Source organism: Podarcis filfolensis (genome assembly GCF_964270895.1).
Source record: "Podarcis filfolensis genome assembly, chromosome: 10".
Classification (NCBI taxonomy): Eukaryota; Metazoa; Chordata; class Lepidosauria; order Squamata; family Lacertidae; genus Podarcis; species Podarcis filfolensis.
In genome coordinates, this window is record NC_139612.1 from 75,278,230 (window position 1) to 75,299,959 (window position 21,730).

General features: G+C 47.0%; 1 protein-coding gene and 1 long non-coding RNA gene across 4 annotated transcripts in view; one reads left to right on the forward strand and one right to left on the reverse strand.

Moving 5' to 3' along the window:
• The window catches only part of LOC310742958 (uncharacterized protein), an 88,521-nt gene extending 72,497 nt beyond the window's left edge, over positions 1-16,024 (reverse strand). Inside the window, exon 1 of the mRNA XM_083572915.1 lies at positions 15,899-16,024. The gene's annotated coding sequence lies outside the window, so the exon portion shown is untranslated. The remainder of the gene's footprint in view (positions 1-15,898) is intronic.
• Positions 1-21,730, forward strand: part of LOC310743140 — a 59,334-nt gene that overhangs the window by 19,377 nt on the left and 18,227 nt on the right. The gene's annotated exons all lie outside the window — the stretch shown is intronic.

Sequence of the window (21,730 nt, forward strand, 5' to 3'; positions counted from 1 at the left end):
CTCCTCCTCTCCCCCCCCCCCCTTGGCCCCCTTCCTCTCTCCTGGAGTCTCCTCTGCACCCAGAGGCGCCCTTGGCTCACCCCTCGCCGTGCGCCCCCCATCTCTCCGTCCCCATTGCCCCCCAAGACGAGCCGGAGAGGGACAGGGGGGTCTCTATCCAGGCGTTTCCTGCACCCCTTAACCCCTTCCTGGCCCGCTTCTCCGCGCCCCAGGGAGTCCTCGTGGGTGCGCGCCCCATGTCCGCCTCTTCGCAGCACGCGTGCCGGGATCCAGGCCCCACGGAAGGCGCTTGGGGGAGCTGGAGGGGTCTCTGGGTCCTTTTCTCCCCTCTCCCCCCGCGACCCCTTTACCTCTTTGTCCTCGCTCCCGATTCTCCTTTCCTTTCCTGCAGCATCGAAAGCCGCCCCCCCTAGATCTACGGGGCAGAGCAGCAATCCGGAGTGGAAGCTCCACGTCCTGGAGAAGAAGGCAGGGTGGGAGGGGGCTCACCCCCCCATTCCTGGGACAGAAGAGCCGGATTGGAGGAGGAGGAGGAAGGGGTGGGACGTTTGGGGGCGGGATCTGGGTTTGTGGGGGCGGGGTGAGAGGAGGATGTGCCGGGAGGGGAGGGAAAGAATTGAGGGGGGAGAGGAAGGTTCCCCCCTCCCCTCTTCCTTCTGGGATCAGGAGAGCGGGGGAGGGGCTGATCCCGGAGATCCAGCTGCAAAGAGAGGTCCCCCCCCAAAAGTGCAGCATCCTCCCCTCCCCCACCCCACGAGCTTAGATCCCTCCGTGTTTTAGGTCTTGGTGCTGTTCAAACCAGAAATGGAGGGGGGCAGCTAAACGACTCCCCCCAAATCCCAGCTCTGACTCAGGCCAGGACAAGGTCCGTGGACACAGGCCCCGTCCAGGCACAAGAGCCAAGAGGCTCAGAAAAGCAGCCGATACAATTGGAGCCAGAAGCGGATTCCAAAATCTGAGGGATCCCTTGGACAAGAAACAAGGAGACCAGCCAGGAAGAGCAGATCAAAAGAGCAGCCAGTAGGTCTTGATTGAAGACTGTCGCCACAGAACTCCCACCTGCCCCCAGGTGGAACAAGATGGAAGCCCCCAACAAAAGAAGACCCCAACTTTTATTAGCTGCTAATCCGCTGACCAAACTGCGGAGGCAGTGGAAGACAGGAGTGCTCTGGTCCATGGGGTCACGAAAAGTCGGACAGGACTAAACAACAACAACAAATCCCCCATGCTACACCCCCAAAACTACATCATGACTACATCATTGACACATCACAAAGAGGAGGGGTTGAGGGAGGAGTTGTGGTGGTAACCTGAGAGTCTTGTTGAGAGCCAGTGGGGTGTAGTGGTTAAGAGCGGTAGTCTCGTAATCTGGGGAACCGGGTTCGCTTCCCCACTCCTCCACATTCAGCTGCTGGGTGACCTTGGGCCAGTCACACTTCTCTGAAGTCTCTCAGCCCCACTCACCTCACAGAGTGTTTGCTGTGGGGGAGGAAGGGAAAGGAGATTGTTGGCCGCTTTGAGACTCCTGAAGGGGAGTGATAAAGCGGGATATCAAATCCAAACTCCTCTTCTTCTTCTTCTTCTTGTCACCTGTCTGGTTCCTCCTTTCCTCTCCCCATGATTACATTCCTGAGGACAAAGAGGAGTTCATGTGTTTCCTGCAACACATGAATCCCAATCCCAAAGAAGGGCAGTGCCAAAGAATGCTGCAACTACCGCACAATTGCACTCATTTCACACACTAGCAAGGTTATGCTTAAAATTCTACAAGGAAGGCTCAAGCAGTATGTGGACCGAGAACTCCCAGAAGTGTAAGCTGGATTTCGAAGGGGCAGAGGAACCAGAGACCAAATTGCAAACATGCGCTGGATTATGGAGAAAGCTAGAGAGCACATTCTTTCACCTTTGGTGGAATTGCCCAAGGATTAAGGCTTTCTGGGAAATGATTTATAATGAAATGAAAAAGGTATTTAAATATACCTTCTTGAAGAAACCAGAGGCCTTTCTCCTGGGTATGGTCGGCCAATTGGTGTCAAAGAAGGACAGAACTTTTTTTATGTATGCTACAACAGCAGCAAGAATTCTCGTCGCAAAGTATTAGAAGACACAAGATCTACCCACCTTGGAAGAATGGCAGATGAAAGTGATAGAGTATATGGGACTGGCAGAAATGACCGGCAGAATCCGAGACCAGGGAAAAGAGACGGTGGAAGAAGATTGGAAGAAATTTAAGGACTATCTTAAGAAACATTGCAAAATTATTGAAGGCTAGAACGATGTTGATTCAGAAACTAAGGAGTTAAAAGCTGTAACGATTATGTGATTAAGAAAAGAAAGGTTAAAAAGTACATAGAAATTAGGGAAAGGATTTGTTGAATTGACTTAATTAGAGAATGGAATACAGAAAGGGGAGGTATGAGGAGGTCGGGAAAGTAAGTTTTATGAATATAAGGGATGGAAACTATACCTGTTTTGTATGTGTGTTTTTTCTTTTTTGCATTGTATGTATTGTTATTGTCTTTGTTTTTATTGTTCTGTTTATTCTGTTTTATATAAATTCCTAAACTTTAATAAATATATTATAAAAAAAATATATATGGAGAAAGCTAGAGAGTTCCAGAAAGACATCTACTTCTGCTTCATGCAAAATAATAATAATAATAATAATAATTTATTATTTATACCCCGCCCATCTGGCTGGGCCTCCCCAGCCACTCTGGGCGGCTTCCATTAAAACCAAAAATACAGTAAAATATCACACGTTAAAAACTTTCCTGAACAGGGCTGCCTTAAGATGTATTCTGAATGTCAGGTAGTTGTTTATCGCTTTGACATCTGCTGGGAGGGCGTTCCACAGGGCGGGCGCCACTACCGAGAAGGCCCTCTGCCTGGTTCCCTGTAGCTTTGCTTCTCGCAATGAGGGAACCGCCAGAAGGCCCTCGGAGCTGGACCTCAGCGTCCGGGCAGAATGATGGGGGTGGAGACGCTCCTTCAGGTATACTGGACTGAGGCCGTTTAGGGCTTTAAAGGTCAGCACCAACACTTTGAATTGTGCACAGTCAAAAGCCTTTGACTGTGTCGACCACAGCAAACTATGGCAAGTTCTTAAAGGAATGGGAGTGCCTGATCACCTCATCTGTCTCCTGAGAAATCTCTTTGTGGGACAAGAAGCTACAGTTAGAACTGGATATGGAATAACTGATTGGTTCAAAATTGAGATAGGAGTATGACAAGGCTTTAAATTGTCTCCCTGCTTATTTAACGTAGATGCAGAATTCATCATGCGAAAGGCTGGAATGGATGAATCCTGCAATAAAAAAATTAAGGTTGATACAGAAGGGGGGGCATGTTTGTCAACCCCCTTCCCAGAAGCCTTCAGAGGGTTCGAGGCGATGGCCTCAAGGGCGCCCGGCCCTACAAGGACCCCTCAGCCCCCTCACTGTTTTGCACTAAGCACCACGCAAAACCCAAGCCCCAAAATAAAGTGCCCTTTCCCTTTCCCTGGGTAGACCAGAGGAGCGAGGAGCGTATTTTATGAATGAACAGACTATTTGCCTACGGGAGCGTCCTGACCAATCAGCCTGCACCCAACGCAGCCTCCAGCCAATCAGCACAATGCATTTGGTCTGCAGCGTCAGCTCTTGCAGGCCTCCTTTACCTTCTGACAAGCTGTTGACAGCTCCCTGCTCTGAGAAGAATGGACTGACACCTCGTATCCTTGCTAAGCCCATCAAAATTGATACAATGTAGCAATTCGTTTCGCAAATGAGCTGCCACTGTTTCAAAGGGCTAAAAAAATATAAAAATTCATACAAAATCACCCGTACCACCGATTCTCTTGCTTTCAATGCCAAACTGCTCCATTTCCTCAGCACTTCAAGACTGCCCAGTACCTTCCATAATCCCTCAAGCGGGAGGTCACGGTCACGTACACCCAGGAAAGACCTCATTGATGCCAAATCACCCAGTCTAGCCCTTCCTCCAGGCTCGGCCGGGTGACAGACTATGCAAACTAAGACCCCATTGTTCTCTTACCACCGGTACTCAGAACGTGCCTTTCAATACATGTTCCAACTCTGCATGTTTCCCCCTCCCTCCTCCATATGTTAATCCCGTGTAACCCACCCCTTTTCTGATGTAATTGTGATGTAGCAATGATGTAGTGATGATGCCTTTGAACTGTATCTTGGGTAATGGTGGGAAGTTTTAAAAGTTCATGTCACCCCATCCTCGGGGTTCAATCTTGCCTTGAACCTGTTGCGCAATAAACGTGGATCTTCTCCAACTTGCTCCAGTCTCTGGCTGCGCTCCTTTTGTTCCGCAGGGAACCGCGGACTCAGTCCGATGAGCTGGGTGGCAGAGCAGCCTCGCACCTAGATTTTCCATAACAATGTCTTGTATATATAATAAATGTTCATAAATGTACCAACCAAGCACATACATAGATATGTGGACCACATGTCTGGAGCAGCTCAGGAAGACAGTCCTGAAACCATTTAGACTCCCAAACTGACCAAATGTTTTCTCTGCAAGGAGGGAGCGGGTGAGGGAACCTTCCCATTGTCTCAGGAATTGGGAAATCACCATCTCCAAGGAAGGGCCAGACTACCAGGAAAGGGAATCAGATAAGGCATTATCAGATAACCTGGCAGACAGGAAAAACAACAACATTCACATTTCTGTTGCAGACCGCCTTTTCTGTGATGTAGGTATGATGTTTGTGGGGGGTGGTCTGGGGTTACACCCCTTCTGTGATGTATGTACGATGTATGGAGGGGTGGTCTGGAGCTCCAGGGCAGGGAATTTAAAATGTCTATATAAGGGCAGGCACACCTTAGTTGGGGGTTCTCCTCAGGGGAGCACCCTGTTGCAGCAGATCAATCAAGATCAGGCTTACTAGCTACTTTGCTTCTCAATAGTCTCTGGTTGCCTCTGTTGTTTTCTCCTACCGATGGAGAACCTACAAGGGACTCTATAAAGGGCTCTTGTGTCCCCCATAAGGGAAGAAGGGCAGCTTTTGTTTACAACAGATGGCACCCCAGATGGGATTCAAGGGGGGCAAGGAAGGACTGGTGATCCAGCGCGCACCAGGCCATTTGCCAGGAGGAGCCACCAGTCCTCTAGTGACCCCAGGGTCTGGAAAGAACTGGAGTTCCAGCGGGGCTAACCAGAGGAAGCAACGCTTGATCAGGCCAGCCACAAGTTGACTTATTTTTTAATATAATCTTTATTGATTTAAATTACACACATATATAAAGAATTTGCAATCTCATACTGCAAAAAAAGAAAATTAAAGAAAAAACAATGAAGAAAAAAGGAAAGAAGAAAATACAGAAAAACAAAGAAGAAAAAGCAGATTTAAGTGCATAAAAAAACTTAAACTTCCTAATTAAATAAAAAAGACTTGTGACAAAATGAGGCTTCCGTTCATTCTCATTGTACTGTTTATACTGCCGTTGTCCCCCCCCCCACCAAGTTTTATATTCTTTAATGTTGTTCCGGTCTACTCCACAAACAGTATTTGTTGTGTTTACAGGTATCACTCAAGTTCTGCTAATATGGTGTGGTTGGCACAATATGATCTTATAGAATCCTTAAATATTCTCCATTCTCCAAGTATTTTCTGGTTCAATACTCCTCTAACTCTTCCTGTCAGTTTTGCTAGCTGTAAATATTCTAACATGCGTATATGGCTTCTCTTGTTGATGTCCACCAGGGTATTTTTGGCTCAAGTAGTCCTTTATATTTATTCCAGATTTTATATCACGATTTTCTTATCACATGGCTCAAAAATCCCCTGTGGACCTTCACTTTTTTGTATATTAAGGAAGCATGGAATCCAGACCGATTCTCGTGGCCTTCCAAGTCTAATAGGTCCGTATCTTTTAGTGTAATCCAGTCTTTTATCCAAACCAATCCTGCCGCCGCATGGTAGAATTCCAAATCTGGCAATGCAAAACCACCCTTCTCCTTTTTATCTCTTAATAACTGGTGTTTAATTTTAGTATATGTGCTGCCGAAGCGAGCACTAAGGACTAAAGTAGAAAAAAGAATAATATGGGACGCAAGCAAAGCCGTGATGAGAGGGTTTTTGATACAACAAAATACATTAAAGAAAAGGAAACAAAATGAGAGGAAGGAAAAAATTCTGGAAAAAATAAAAGAAGGGGAAAAGAAACTAAGATCGAAGCCAAAATCACAAGAGATTTTAAGAGAAATCAAACTTTATCAAACACAATATATGGAACTGACGAACCAAGAACTAGAGTGGAAAATTAAGCAAATGAGACAAAAGACTTTTGAATCGGCTGATAAATGTGGCAAGTTATTGGCTTGGCAAATAAAGAAGAGACAAAAACTCAACACGGTAACAAATATAGAAGTGGAAGGAAAAAATATAAGCAACCCAGCTGAAATTTGAAACTGTTTTCAGAACTACTTTAGACAACTTTACACACAAGGGCCGCAAAAAGAAACAGCTATACAACAATTCCTCGAGAAAAATGGGCTGAAAAAGATTCCGCAGGAAAGTAAGACAATTTTGAATCAGGAGATATCAGCACAGGAAATAGAAGATGCCATTCAAAACATGACGTTGGGCAAATCACCTGGACCGGATGGACTGACTTCCAAATATTATAAAGTTTTAAAGGCAGGGCTTATACAACCCTTGAAGGAAGTCTGCAATGAGATCATGGAGGGGAGGAAGGCACCCGATACGTGGAGAGAGGCCTATATCACACTTATACCAAAGACAGAGACTGAAAAGACTCAACTTAAGAACAACCGACCCATCTCGTTATTAAATGTGGATTACAAAATCTTTGCTGATGTTTTAGCAAGGAGATTGAAAAGAGTTTTGATGGAGGAGATTCATGGGGACCAAGCGGGCTTTCTCCCAAAAAGGCATTTGTCGGATAATGTAAGGAATATAATTGACATTTTGGAGAAGTTGGAAGTGAACATAAACACTAAGGCTGTTTTGATATTTGTGGACGCCGAGAAAGCCTTTGACAACATTTCTTGGAGTTTTATGTTGAAGAGCCTCCGGGGGATGGGGGTAGGCCAAGGGTTTGAGAATGGTATAGGTGCAATCTATTCTGAACAGAAAGCAAAATTAATTGTAAATAATGTGGTTACAGAAGAGTTCAAGATAGAAAAAGGGACACGACAGGGGTGCCCTATCTCCCCATTACTTTTTATATCGGTCCTGGAGGTTTTGCTTAATATAATTAGGAGGGACCAGTTGGTTAAAGGGATTCAGGTCGGAGCTAAACAATACAAACTGAGAGCATTTGCAGATGACCTAGTACTTACATTGCAAGAGCCAGAAGCTAGTACGAAAAGAGTTCTGGAAATAATCCAAGAGTTTGGTCAATTGGCGGGATTCAAATTGAATAAGTCTAAAACAAAGGTATTGGAGAAAAATCTAACACAGGTGGAAAAAGAAAGGTTTCAGAATGAGACAGGGTTGACTGTGGTTAAAAAAGTCAAATATTTGGGTATAAATATGACAGCTAAGAATGTGAATTTATTTAAAGATAATTATGAAAAAACTTGGACAGAAGTGAAAAAAGACTTGGAGATTTGGTCAAGTTTAAAGCTTTCCTTGTTAGGTCGAATTGCAGTTATAAAGATGAATGTATTGCCAAGAATGTTGTTTTTGTTTCAAGCATTGCAAATAATGGATAAAATGGATTGTTTCAAGAAGTGGCAAAAAGATATATCTAAATTTGTCTGGCAGGGCAAAAAGCCCAGAATTAAATTTAAGATATTAACGGATTCAAAGGAAAGAGGAGGGTTTGCCCTGCCAGACTTCAAACTTTATTATGAAGCGGCAGCTTTCTGCTGGCTGAAAGAATGGCTGCTTCTTGAAAACACAGACATTTTGGATTTGGAAGGTTTTAATAACATTTTTGGGTGGCATGCATATCTGTGGTATGACAAGGTTAAAGCACATAAAAGCTTTAAAAATCATATTGTCAGAAAAGCACTATTAAATGTTTGGGTCAGATATAAAGACTTGCTGGAAAATAAAACTCCAAGGTGGCTGTCGCCAATGGAAGCTAAGGCAGTTAAAAAGCTAAACATGGAGCCTAAGTGGCCAAAATATTGGGAAATTTTAGAAAAGGAAGGGGACAAACTGAGATTGCAGAGTTTTGAGAAATTAAAAGGGAAGGTGAGAGATTGGCTGCACTATCATCAAATAAATGAAGCGTTTAAATTGGACAGTAAAATTGGCTTCCAGGTGGAAAAATCAAAATTGGAGACAGAACTGTTAGAACCCAGTACGAAGAACTTGTCAAAAATGTACAATTTGCTGTTGAAATGGAATACAAAAGATGAAACGGTTAAATCAGCTATGATTAAATGGGCTCAGGACATTGGTCATAATATTTTGTTTGCTGATTGGGAAAAGTTGTGGACCACCGGGATGAAATTCACGGCATGTAATGCCTTAAGAGAAAATATTATGAAAATGATCTACAGGTGGTACATAACCCCAGTCAAGCTTGCAAAGATTTACCATTTGCCTGATAATAAATGTTGGAAATGTAAAGAAAAGGAAGGTACATTTTTTCACCTTTGGTGGACGTGCCCAAAGATCAAGGCATTCTGGGAAATGATCTATAATGAACTTAAAAAGGTATTTAAATATACTTTCACCAAGAAACCAGAGGCCTTTCTCTTGGGTATTGTCGGCCAAGGGGTGTTAAAGAAAGATATAACTTTTTTCATGTATGCTACAACAGCAGCTAGAATACTCATCGCGAAGTACTGGAAGACGCAAGAACTACCCACACTGGAAGAATGGCAGATGAAGGTGATAGACTACATGGGTCTGGCAGAAATGACGAGCAGAATCCGAAACCAGGGAAGAGAAACAGCGCAAGAAGAATGGAAAAAATTCAAGGACTATTTAAAGAAATATTATAAAGTTAATGAAAGTTAGAATGATGTTGGATTAGAAAGTAAATGGTTACTATTAGCAATGGTTAAGACAAGGAGAATAAGGAAGATTAGTCTAAATTTTAATTAAAATAAGGGAAGATTTGCTGAACAATTGATAAGAATTTGGAATACAGAAATGGGAGGTATGAGGAAGTCGGGGAAGGAAGGTATAAGAAATTAGGATATGAAATGGTACATGTTTTTTGTTTTGTTTTGTTTTTGTATGTCTGTGTTTATATGGAAAAATTTTTTGAATAAAAATATTATTAAAAAAAAAATTAATAACTGGTGTTTAATTCTCGGTTTCTTTCCACTCCATATTAATCTAGATATTTCCTTTTTCCACTCCTTAAAACAATTCATTCCTCCTAAAATGGGCATTGTTTGGAATAAGAAAATCATTTTGGGGAGGATATTCATTTTCACAACCAAGAGGTGGAGTTTGGTCCAGGTTTCCATATTTTTTAAAAAAAATTCTTTCCATACTTTACTAGAATTGTCCTCATATAAATTTAAACTTTTATTTGAAATCCAGATCCCTAGGTAGTTAACCTTATTTTTAATTTCCAGGCCTGTTTCTTCTTGAAGTTCTTTTTTTTCTTCCATTGTGAGGCTTTTTGTCAGTAATTTAGTTTTTTGGTAGTTTATTTTCAGCCCCAGGCCGGCCATAAATTAATCTGGCAAAAGACCCTGGGATGGCCAGGAGCAGCGCATGCGGACGTGAGTCTAGGAATGGAGAAGATTGCGGGAGGGATTCTCTGAAACACCCAGCAACCCAGATTCTCATCCTTTGCTGTCTCTTTTGCTTACGGTCTTCACTCCCAGTCTTCCTGGCAAGAGGTAGCGAGGAGGGGGAGGGGAGAACGGGAGAATTGGGGTTCTGCAATTAGAGAGGCAATTAACTGCAAGGGGAGAACCCCAATCAAAGCTCTCATTCCCTGTCAGGGAACCTGAGATCTGAAACTTTTCCCTTTTCCCAAGGAAGATGCCCCAAGGCTGGTCCAATGGCCAGTTTGGATAGCAAGGGACTTGGGCTCGGTTTCCAATTTCTCTTTTTCTTGTAAATGCAGCTGCACCAGAAGCACCAAGATCCGGAAGAAAGTGACTGTTGTGCGTCAGAGCGCAAGAGCATTTACAGTTCCTTTCCTTTCTCTCTGGAGCAGCCGGATTGGGCACTGGGCTGCCAGGCGTCCAATGGAAAGGGACTCTTTTCCCTAGAGTGTAAGAGGCAGAAAAGGTTGCTGGGACCCCATGGTAAATAAAGGGAGGGAGAAAGGCTTTGTAGAGACCTTCGTAGAGAAGACGAACGACTGTCAGGAGAGGAAAGACCTGGGAAAAGGCTGGCGGGTTTTTGCTTTGGTTGAAAAATGGGATCCCCACATTCTAAGAGTTCTAACTGCCAGACTCAGAGGCATGCGCTGGTCGCAGCAGGAGGGGGAGTCTCCCTGGATGCTTCAGCAGCCGGCCTCCTCTGGGTCTCCTGGCCCCCTCCTCTCCTCCCTCCAAGCCTGAACTGCTCTCTGCCCCAGACTCTTCCTGCTCACCAAACCCTGTTTCCTCCTCAGCTTGCAATATCTCCCCTTCTGGTCTGCTCCCTTTTCTCCCTCTTTCGGCTCATCGCCACCCCACCACCAGGAAGGCAGCCCTCCTTCTGAAACACCAAGAGAGTAAACAGACAGTTCTCTGAATGGAGAGGAGCAGAAAGCGGAGTCCCTCAAGATCAGTATTGGGAGCTGTGGCTTTTCAACTTGTTCATAAATGATCTAGACTTAGGAGGGAGCAGGGAGGGGGCAAAGTTTGCTGATGGCAGCAAAATGTCCAGGGTTGTTCAAACAGAGAGAGAATGCAAGGAGCTCCAAAAGGACTTCTTCAAAGGGAGTGAATGGACAGAAAATACAGCTCATTGTCAATGAGATTAAAGTGGTGCATGTGTATGTGTGGGGGGGGGGGAACACCATCTCAATATCATGTACAGGGTCATGGGGTCTGAACTGGATTTCCCTGTGTGCTCTAGACCAGGGGAGAGGGGAGCTGGTCGCAGCAAGAGGGGGAGTCTCCCTGGATGCTTCAGCAGCCGGCCTCCTCTGGGTCTCCTGGCCCTCTCCTCTCCTCCCTCTGAGCCTGAACTGCTCTCTGCCCCAGACTCTTCCCGCTCACTAAACCCTGTTTCCTCCTCAGCTTGCAACATCTCCCCTTCCGGTCTGCTCCATTTTCTCCCTCTTTCGGCTCATCCAACCACCAGTCCCTGGGCTCTGAGCCTTCTTCCCTTGTGGATCCCCCAGCTGGTGCCTCCCCCCCCCTCACCAGCCAGTCCATGACAACAACAGCAGCCACAGCACTGTGGTCCTCTGGTAGGAAAACTCCCGAGTAGCATGAGTGAATAAAAGCTTCTGGGACTATGGAAAAATACTCTCTTTCCCAAACCCTAGAATAAGCAGGAACTCTGGGGTTGCCCCATGGGGTTCATGAGTGAAGATAGCCCCCCCAGGAGACTTCCCTGGACCCTGCAGCCCCTCCTTCCCCCTCTTGAAATTAGGCTTGGGGGAAATCTCCCATTCAATTTCAGTATTTCAAGTTTTCTTCAGAACGCGCAGGGCAGGAGGCAGCGATGAAGTTCTGGTGAAGAAGCAGTGCTGGGAGATCATGCGGTGGGGGGGGTGACAGAGTTTGGTGCAAAAACCAAAAGTACTTTCATCTAAAATTATACTCACCATTATGAGATGCTGCCTTCATTATTTCATTATTATACAGTTTTACATATAAACACCAGAACTTCACATATACCTCATGCTTTTAGGAATGATTTCCTGCTGAGTTCATTGCTCAGAGTGGACTCTGAGAGGAAGACGTCCCACACTCCATACATCTAAATGGGTTCTCCCATGTGAGAGTCCCTAGATGTTCCTTAAATAAAGGTAAAGGTAAAGGGACCCCTGACCATTAGGTCCAGTCGTGACAGACTCTGGGATTGCGGCGCTCATCTTGCTTTACTGGCCGAGGGAGCCGGCGCACAGCTTCCGAGTCATGTGGCCAGCATGAGTAAGCCGCTTCTTGTGAACCAGAGCAGCGCACGGAAACACCGTTTACCTTCCCGCTGGAGCGGTACCTATTTATCTATTTGCACTTTGACGTGCTTTTGAACTGCTAGGTTGGCAGGAGCTGGGACTGAGCAACGGGAGCTCACCCCGTCGTGGGGATTCGAACCGCCGACCTTCTGACCGGCAAGTCCTAGGCTCTGTGGTTTAACCCACAGCGCCACCCGCGTCCCTGTTCCTTAAATACTCCATTATAAATAAAACACTTTCTGCAGTCTTTTCATTCAAACTGATTCTCCTGAGTTTGTTGATGGTTTGAAGGGTTTCAATTCTTAAAGTTCTTCCTGTCCATGAGTCTGTTGATTCTGAACTTCCACTAAGAGTGAACCTCCATCTACTTTCCTGATATTTATATGGTTTCTCCTTTGTGTGAGTTTGTTGACATAAATCAAGGATTCCACTCTGACTGAAGCTCCTTCCACAGTCCATACCTTTAAATGGTTTCTCCCGTGTGTGTCCGCTGATGTTTTCTAAGATTTCCACTGTGACTGAAGCTCTTTCCGCATTCCATACATTTAAATGGTTTCTCCCCTGTGTGTGTCCGCTGATGTTTTCTAAGATTTCTACTCTGACTGAAGCACTTCCCACACTCCACACATTTAAATGGTTTCTCCCCTGTGTGAGTCCGTTGATGGTTCCTAAGGTCTCCACTCTGACTGAAGCTCTTTCCACACTCGATACATTTATATGGTTTCATCCCTGTGTGAGTCCGTTGATGTTGTCTAAGGTTTCCACTTCTACTAAAGCTGTTTCCACACTCGATACATTCATATGGTTTCTCCCCTGTATGAGTCCGTTGATGTTTTCTAAGGCTTCCACTATCACTAAAGCTTTTTCCACACTCCACACATTTAAATGGTTTCTCCCCTGTGTGAGTCCGTTGATGTTTCCTAAGGTGTCCATTATCACTAAAGCTCTTTCCACACTCGATACATTTATATGGTTTCTCCCCTGTGTGAGTCCGTTGATGTTGTCTAAGGCTTCCACTTTGACTAAAGCTGTTTCCACACTCGATACATTTATATGGTTTCTCCCCTGTATGAGTCCGTTGATGTTTCCTAAGGTGTCCATTATCACTAAAGCTCTTTCCACACTCGATACATTTATATGGTTTCTCCCCTGTGTGAGTCCGTTGATGTTGTCTAAGGCTTCCACTTTGACTAAAGCTGTTTCCACACTCGATACATTTATATGGTTTCTCCCCTGTGTGAGTCCGTTGATGTTTCCTAAGGTGTCCATTATCACTAAAGCTCTTTCCACACTCGATACATTTATATGGTTTCTCCCCTGTATGAGTCCGTTGATGTTGTCTAAGGCTTCCACATTTACTAAAGCTGTTTCCACACTCGATACATTTATATGGTTTCTCCCCTGTATGAGTCCGTTGATGTCTTCTAAGGCTTCCACTTTCATTAAAGCTCTTTCCGCACTCCATGCATTCAAATGGTTTCTCCCCTGTGTGTGTCCGTTGATGTATTTTAAGGTGTCCACTCTGACTAAAGCTCTTTCCACACTCTATGCATTTAAATGGTTTCTCTCCTGTGTGATTCCGTTGATGTGATCTAAGGCTTTCACTATGACTAAAGCTCTTTCCACACTCCATGCATTTAAATGGTTTCTCCCCTGTGTGGGTCCGTTGATGTCTTCTTAGGTTTCCACTATTGCTAAAACTCTTTTCACACTCAATACATTTATATGGTTTCTCCCCTGTGTGGGTCCGTTGATGTCTTCTTAGGTTTCCACTATTGCTAAAACTCTTTTCACACTCAATACATTTATATGGTTTCTCCCCTGTATGAGTCCGTTGATGTGATCTAAGGCTTGTATTACAACGGAAGCTCTTTCCATACTCGATACATTTAAATGGTTTCTCCCTGGTGTGAGTCAGTTTGTGCAATTTAAGGTGTCCACTCTGACTGAAGTTCTTCCCACACTCCCTGCATGTAAAACATTTTCTCTCTGTGTGAGTCCGCTGGTGTGTTCTAAGTTTTGCATTGAAACAGAAGCTCTTTCCGCACTCCATACCTTTAAATGGTTTCTTTCCTTTTTGTGTTCGTTGATGTGAACTATGTGTGCTCATTCAGTGAAGCATATTCCACATTTCACACATTTTAATGCTATTCCTAATGAAATGAAAGGTGCCTTGTCCCCTGCAATTCTGTCTTCTCCATCACCTTTTTCAGTTTGGGTTTCAGGAAAGAGAACATAGGGGGAAAAGGACACATCAACCACCATTAGCACCTTCTCTTATTTCAACATCTCCTACATTCTCCCATGTCCTCCCCATGTTCCCACTTTTTAGGAAATGAAAATGGTATGATGTCGAATGATAGTAATGCATCAGCAACCTTTCATAACCCTAAATCATCTTTAATAACACAGCATGATCTTGGAATACCGTTGTCCTGTGGGACTGCCTTTCAAATCAAGTGGTTGCCCCCATTTCCACCTCTAGATCTTCATGAATCACCTGCACAGTCCCGCTGACCTCAGGAGGTCCATATAGACCATTTTGGGAGACCCAGGCCTTCATCTTTTCTAGGGACTGTGGTCTGGGTCAGTCAGAGAACTAAGGCTTGGTGCTTGGGGTCAGCTGAATGGGTGCTCAGGGAAGCTCCTGTTCTTGGAGATGGACCTCTGTCTACATGCCTCAGATTGCATGGAGAGAGCAGGAGAAGCAGAAGGAAAGCAGCTGGCACATGGGAATCCCAGGCGGAAACACCCACCCCCATTGCTCCTTATAATAATGATGCGCTGCCTGATCCTCTGCTTGTCTTCTGACAGAGGACTATCCTAATCTCGCACTGAAAAGCAGGATATTCAAGGCAAGGAGATAACTGTACTTCATGGTAGGTAGCCATATTGGTCTGACACAGCTGAAGTAAAAAAATAATAAAAATAGTCCAGCAGCACCTTAGGATCTTGGGAGAAAAGCAATGAGGAACCTAGACAGCATCTTAAAATGCAGAGACATCACCTTGCCGGCAAACGTCCGTATAGTTAAAGCTATGGATTTCCCAGTAGTGATGTATGGAAGTGAGAGCTGGACCATAAAGAAGGCTGATCACTGAATAATTGGTGCTTTTGAATTCTGGTGCTGGATGAGATTCTTGAGAGTCCCATGGACTGCAAGAAGATCAAACCTCTCCATTCTTAAGGAAATCAGCCCTGAGTGCTCACTGGAAGGACAGATCCTGAAGCTGAGGCTCCAATACTTTGGCCACCTCAAGAGAAGAGAAGACTCCCTGGAAAAGACCCTGATGCTGGGAAAGATTGAGGGCACAAGGAGAAGGGGACGACAGAGGACGAGATGGTTGGACAGTGTTCTCGAAGCTACCAGCATGAGGGAGGCAGTGGAAGACAGGAGTGCCTGGCGTGCTCTGGTCCATGGGGTCACAAAGAGTCGGTCACGATTAAACGACTAAACAACAACAGCAGCAGCACCTTAGGGAGCAACTAATTTTGTTCTAGGTATAAGCTTTCATGTGCATGCACACTTCTTCATATAGTGAAGGGTAGTGGGAGATCGTAGTAGGAGTACCCTTCTGAGAAAAACCCCAGCCCACCCTCCCACGATATACAAGGGTCTGGTGACATTTGTGTCAGTGGATCTTAAGAAGTGTGCATGCACACGAAAGCTTATACCTAGAACAAAATTAGCTGGTCCCTAAGGTGCTACGGGACTATTTTTAAATTTTTTATTTCAAGTGCGTCAGACCAATACGGCTACCTACCTGAATCTAGATGTCATGGGGTGTTGGGGATAAGTAGTTCCTTTGGTGTGGAACATGTCCTGCACTTTCTGGGGTCATTTTTCCACCCTTGGTCCCCCCCCTGCACTCAGCTCTCACCTGTGGCTTCCAGAAGCTGTCAGCATGCAACAGGGCTTCAAGCAACGGCTTCAACCGGCCGGCTAAACCAGGTGAGGAAAGCTGATGGGTCTCAAATCCTTGGGGGGCTGGAAAATTCTGCTGCACCTGAAGTCAAGCCCTGGTGGATAGAGAGGAGGAGAACAACCGTGAATCCCACAGTCCAGAAGGCAGATTCTGCCCGTGTGGAAGAGGAACGTGAAGGGCAGGTGGGGCACGTCCACCTGGAGGCTTGTTATCTAGTCCCAGGGTTACTCTGACCTTGAATTATATATAAATTACAGTATTGAAATGCGCCTGCTCCCACTTCCTATTCTGATATTACTCTACTCTGCTTGTCTGTTTCTTACTTGAGTGCTGTTTTGGAATGCTAAGTCAGGGTTTTACTGTGAGTTACATTTTTGCTATTTTTGGGATCCTGTTATGCTTATGTGTCTTCAGTAATAAATTTCTAAGCTTTGCTGCCTCTGAGTGTTTTCTCTGACTCTCCTAACTATACATCGATCATTATGGAGGAGCAAGATCTGCAACCTCAAGCCCTCAACAGCCTCGGCCCTGTGGACCTGACGGAGCATCTTCACCCCCATCGTTCAGTCCGGACAGGGAGGTCCGCCTCCGAGGGTCTTCTGCTGGTTCCCTTGCTGTCAGAAGTGAAGTTCCAGAGAACCAGGCAGAGGGCCTCCTGCCCCATGGAATGCCCTCCCTTCAGAGGGCAAGGAAGTAGGCAACCATCTGACATTTAGAAGACAGCTGTATCAGGAGGTTTTTAATGTTTGATGTTTTACTGTCTTGTATATGTACTGTAGGGACGCGGGTGGCATTGTGGGTTAAACCACAGAGCATAGGCCTTGCCATTCAGAAGGCTGGCAGTTCGAATCCCCACAACGGGGTGAGCTCCCGTTGCTCGGTCCCTGCTCCTGCCAACCTAGCAGTTTGAAATCACGTCAAAGTGCAAGTAGATAAATAGGTCCCGCTCCGGCGGGAAGGTAAATGGTGTTTCTGTGCGTTGCTCTGTTTCGCCAGAAGCGACTTAGTCATGCTGGCCACATGACCTGGAAGTTGTACACCGGCTCCCTCGGCCAATAAAGCGAGATGAGCGCCGCAACCCCAGAGTCGGCCACGACTGGACCTAATGGTAAGGGTTCCCTTTAGTAAAGGTAAAGGTACCCCTGCCCGTACGGGCCAGTCGTGTCCAACTCTAGGGTTGTGCGCCCATCTCACTCAAGAGGCCGGGGGCCAGCGCTGTCCGGAGACACTTCCGGGTCACGTGGCCAGCGTGACGAAGCTGCTCTGGTGAGCCAGCACCAGCGCAGCACACGGAAACGCCATTTACCTTCCATCTATAAAGCGGTACCTATTTATCTACTTGCACTTAAGGGTGCTTTCGAACTGCTAGGTGGGCAGGAGCTGGGACCGAAGACGGGAGCTCACCCCGCCGCGGGGATTCGAACCGCCGACCATGTGATCGGCAAGCCCTAGGCACTGAGGTTTTACCCACAGCGCCACCTGCATCCCATAGGGGTCCCTTTACCTTTATGTACTGTAAGCTGCCCAGAGTGGCTGAGGGAAAATACTAATACTAGAACTTCTAGAGTGGTACCTCAGGTTACAGACACTTCAGGTTACAGACTCTGCTAACCCAGAAATAGTACCTTGGGTTAAGAACTTTGCTTCAGGATGAGAACAGAAATCGCGCGGCGGCAGCAGGAGGCCCCATTAGCTAAAGTGGTACCACAGGTTAAGAACAGTTTCAGGTTAAGAATGGACCTCCAGAATGGATTCAGTTCTTAACCTGAGGTACCACAGTACTATTATTATTATCGTGTGATTTTTTGTAGTTATTTTGGAATTTTTACTGCAATATCAGCTCAGGAAATGTTGTGGGTGGAGAAAATCACAGGTTGCCGTAAAAGAGAATCCCACCCACAAACTCTCATTCCCACACAGTCTGTAAATTTGGGGAGGTCACACACTTTGCCTGTGCTAATACTGGCAGTCTTTGGCCTGCACAGGCACACCCTGCGTGTAGAGCCTCCAGCCCCAGGCACTGTCTATCATGAAAATGGGTCCTTTGACTGGGAAGATTCATGGAGTCGCTGTCATCAGATGCTGAAGGATTGTATCTCAGCTTGTCAGTCACTCTGACACTGCCTACAAAGAATAAGAGGAACAGAAATGCTTTTGAGGTGCAACTTCCGTATCAATCCTGAGAGCCATTCCATGGACTCTGCACCCCTGTTTCTGATGACAGGTGTACATTATCCTCATCCTCAGTGGAAAAGACATTAAAGATGGAAGCCTGAGAGAGAGGAAAAGGCTTCCGGCTGCTTCCTGGGTGGGATTGCGGAAACCAAGAGCTGCTTCTGAGAAGGCTTCTCCCCTCCCCTCTTCCTCTTCCTCTTTCCTCTCCTCTCCAGTGGACCAATGGCTGGACATGGCAGAACCGCTGTGTCTGGACAGGGCAGGGGCTTATGGGGGCTCATGGGGTGGGAAGAGGATGGAGCTTGCAGGAAGGAAGGGGTGGGGGGACTGGACCCCCCACTTTCCAGGGATCCTTCTCTGGTCGCCTTGAAGGGGGGCCGATTCCTGGGTGGGAGGGAGAAGCCAAGGCGGCCCCTCCAGAGATTCCCCGAAGAAGCCACGATGGAGACGCCCCGCCCCCGCAAGACTGGTCTTCCTATCTCCCCCCCCCACCCACCCTGCCAATGCTGCGCTTCCCTGCCTCGGGGATGCCCCCTCCCTTCTCCCCCCACGTCCTTGACCCCCTCCCTCTCTCCCGGAGTCTCCCCTGCACCCAAAGGCCCCCTTGGCTCGGATCACCCCACGCCCTGCGCGCCACACCTCTCCATTCGCAGCCCCCCCGACAGGAGCAAGGGAGGGACAGGGGGGTCTCTATCCAGGCGTCTCTCGCGCCCCTTAACCTTTTCATGGCCCGCGCGGAGCCTTGGGAAACGGGTGAGGGGTCCGCCCTGCGAGGAAAGCCCCCTTCGCAGCACGCGTGCCGGGATCCAGGCCCCACGGAAGGCGCTTGGGGGAGCTGGAGGGGTCTCTGGGTCCTTTTCTCCCCTCTCCCCCCCCGCGACCCCTTTACCTCTTTGTCCTCGCTCCCGATTCTCCTTTCCTTTCCTGCAGCATCGAAAGCCGCCCCCCCCTAGATCTACGGGGCAGAGCAGCAATCCGGAGTGGAAGCTCCACGTCCTGGAGAAGAAGGCAGGGTGGGAGGGGGCTCACCCCCCCATTCCTGGGACAGAAGAGCCGGATTGGAGGAGGAGGAGGAAGGGGTGGGACGTTTGGGGGCGGGATCTGGGTTTGTGGGGGCGGGGTGAGAGGAGGAGGTGCCGGGAGGGGAGGGAAAGAATTGAGGGGGGAGAGGAAGGTTTCCCCTCTACCGTCTTCCTTCTGGATCAGAAGAGCGGGGGAGGGGCTGATCCTGGAGATCCAGCTGCAAAGAGAGGTCCCCCCTCACAAGTGCAACATCCTCCCCCACCCCACCCCACGAGCTTAGATCCCTCCGTGTTTTAGGTCTTGGTGCTGTTCAAACCAGAAATGGAGGGGGGCAGCTAAACGACTCCCCCCAAATCCCAGCTCCCCACCCCAGCCTCTGACTCAGGCCAGGACAATGACTGTGGACACAGGCCCCGTCCAGGCACAACAGCCAAGAGGCTCAGAAAAGCAGCCGATACAATTGTAGCCAGAAGCGGATTCCAAAATTTGAGGGATCCCTTGGACAAGAAAGAAGGAGACCAGCCAGGAAGAGCAGAGCAAAAGAGCAGCCAGTAGGCTTGGTCTTGATTGAAGACTGTTGCCACAGGACTCCCACCTGCCCCCAGGTGGAACAAGATGGAAGCCCCCAACAAAAGAAGACCCCAACTTTTATTAGCTGCTAATCCCCCATGCAACACCCCCAATACTACATCATGACTACATCATTGACACATCACAAAGAGGAGGGGTTGAGGGAGGAGTTGTGGTGGTAACCTGAGTGTCTTGTCGAGAGCCAGTGGGGTGTAGTGGTTAAGAGCGGTGGACTCGTAATCTGGGGAACCGGGTTTGCGTCTTTGCTCCTCCACATTGTTACAGTAAAATCTGGGTGCGAGGCTGCTCAGCCACCCAGCTCGTCGGACTAAGTCCGCGGGTCCCTGCGGAGGAAAAATGAGCTCAGCTGGAGACAGGAGCAAGCTGCAGAAGATCCACGTTTATTGCACAACAGGTTCAAGGCGAGACTGAACAGCGAGAAAGGGGTGACATGAGCTTTTGAAACTTCCCTCCATGTCCCATAATGCAGTGCAAAATACATCATAGCTACAACATGAATACATTAAAGAGAGGTTGGGTTACACAGATGACATCATGAATACATTAAAGAGAGGTTGGGTTACACAGATGACATCATGAATACATTAAAGAGAGGTTGGGTTACACTGGATTAACATACAGAGGAGGGAGGGGGAATATGCAGAGCTGGAGATATGCGCAGATAAACATTTCCTGAGTACCAGTGATGAGAAGACAATAGTTCGAATATGTAAAGTCTGCCACCTGGCACTGCCCGGAGGAAAGGCCGGGCAGAGCGATTTGACCGGATTAGGGTCTTCCTGAGTACGTGACATTTCGCTTGAGGGATTATGGAGGCAGGGGAGGTGTCATGGAGTCCTGAAGAGACTGAGTCGATCGACACCAAAACCAAGGAGATCGGAGTTACCGTTGATTTTATACGAATTTTTAAGGATTTTTAGTTCATTCTATATTGGTAATTGAAGTTGGAAACAAAATGGATACATTGTTGCAAGATTTGACACTTTTAGAGTTCACCAGTTTCGGTTCCATTGTTCTCCCAGCGGGGAGCCATCAGCAGCTTGTCAAGAGGTTAAATGAGGCGTGCAGGAGCTCGCTGAGCTAGCTCTGCAAAACGAATGCATGGTTCTGTTTGGATAGAACGCAGCCATTGAAATGAATGGGGATATAACTTTGTACGGTCTACCCACAGTAAAGATAGGGCGGCAAGGAAGCCTAAGAGTTCGGCTTATTTTGCCCGCATAGGAAGGGAAAGGCGCTTTATTTATGGGGCTTGGGGTAGAGTGTGGTGCTTGTGGAACAGTGTGGGGGCTGAGGGGTCTGTATAGGGCTGGGTGCCCTTGAGGTCATCGCCTCGGACCCTCTGGTGACCTGCGGAGGGAAAAGAGATGCATGCCCCCCCTTCCTTCCGTATCAACATGCAGCTGATGGGTGACCTTGGGCCAGTCACACTTCTCTGAAGTCTCTCAGCCCCACTCACCTCACAGAGTGTTTGCTGTGGGGGAGGAAGGGAAAGGCGAATGCTAGCCGCTTTGAGACTCCTTCGGGTAGTGATAAAGCGGGATATCAAATCTGAACTCTTCTTCTTCTTCTTCTTCTTCTTGTCACCTGCCCGGTTGCTCCTTTCCTCTCCCCATGATTATATTCCTGAGGACAAAGAGGAGTTCATGTGTTTCCTGCAACACATGAATCCCAATCCCAAAGAAGGGCAGTGCCAAAGAATGCTCCACCTATCGTCCAATTGCGCCCATTTCACACACTAGCAAGGTTATGCTTAAAATGCTACAAGGCAGGCTTAAGCAGTATGTGGACCAAGAACTCCCAGAAGTGCAAGCTGGATTTCGAAGGGGCAGAGGAACCAGAGACCAAATTGCAAACATGTGCTGGATTATGGAGAAAGCTAGAGAGTTCCAGAAAGACATCTACTTCTGCTTCATTGACTATGCAAAAGCCTTTGACTGTGTCGACCACAGCAAACTATGGCAAGTTCTTAAAGGAATGGGAGTGCCTGATCACCTC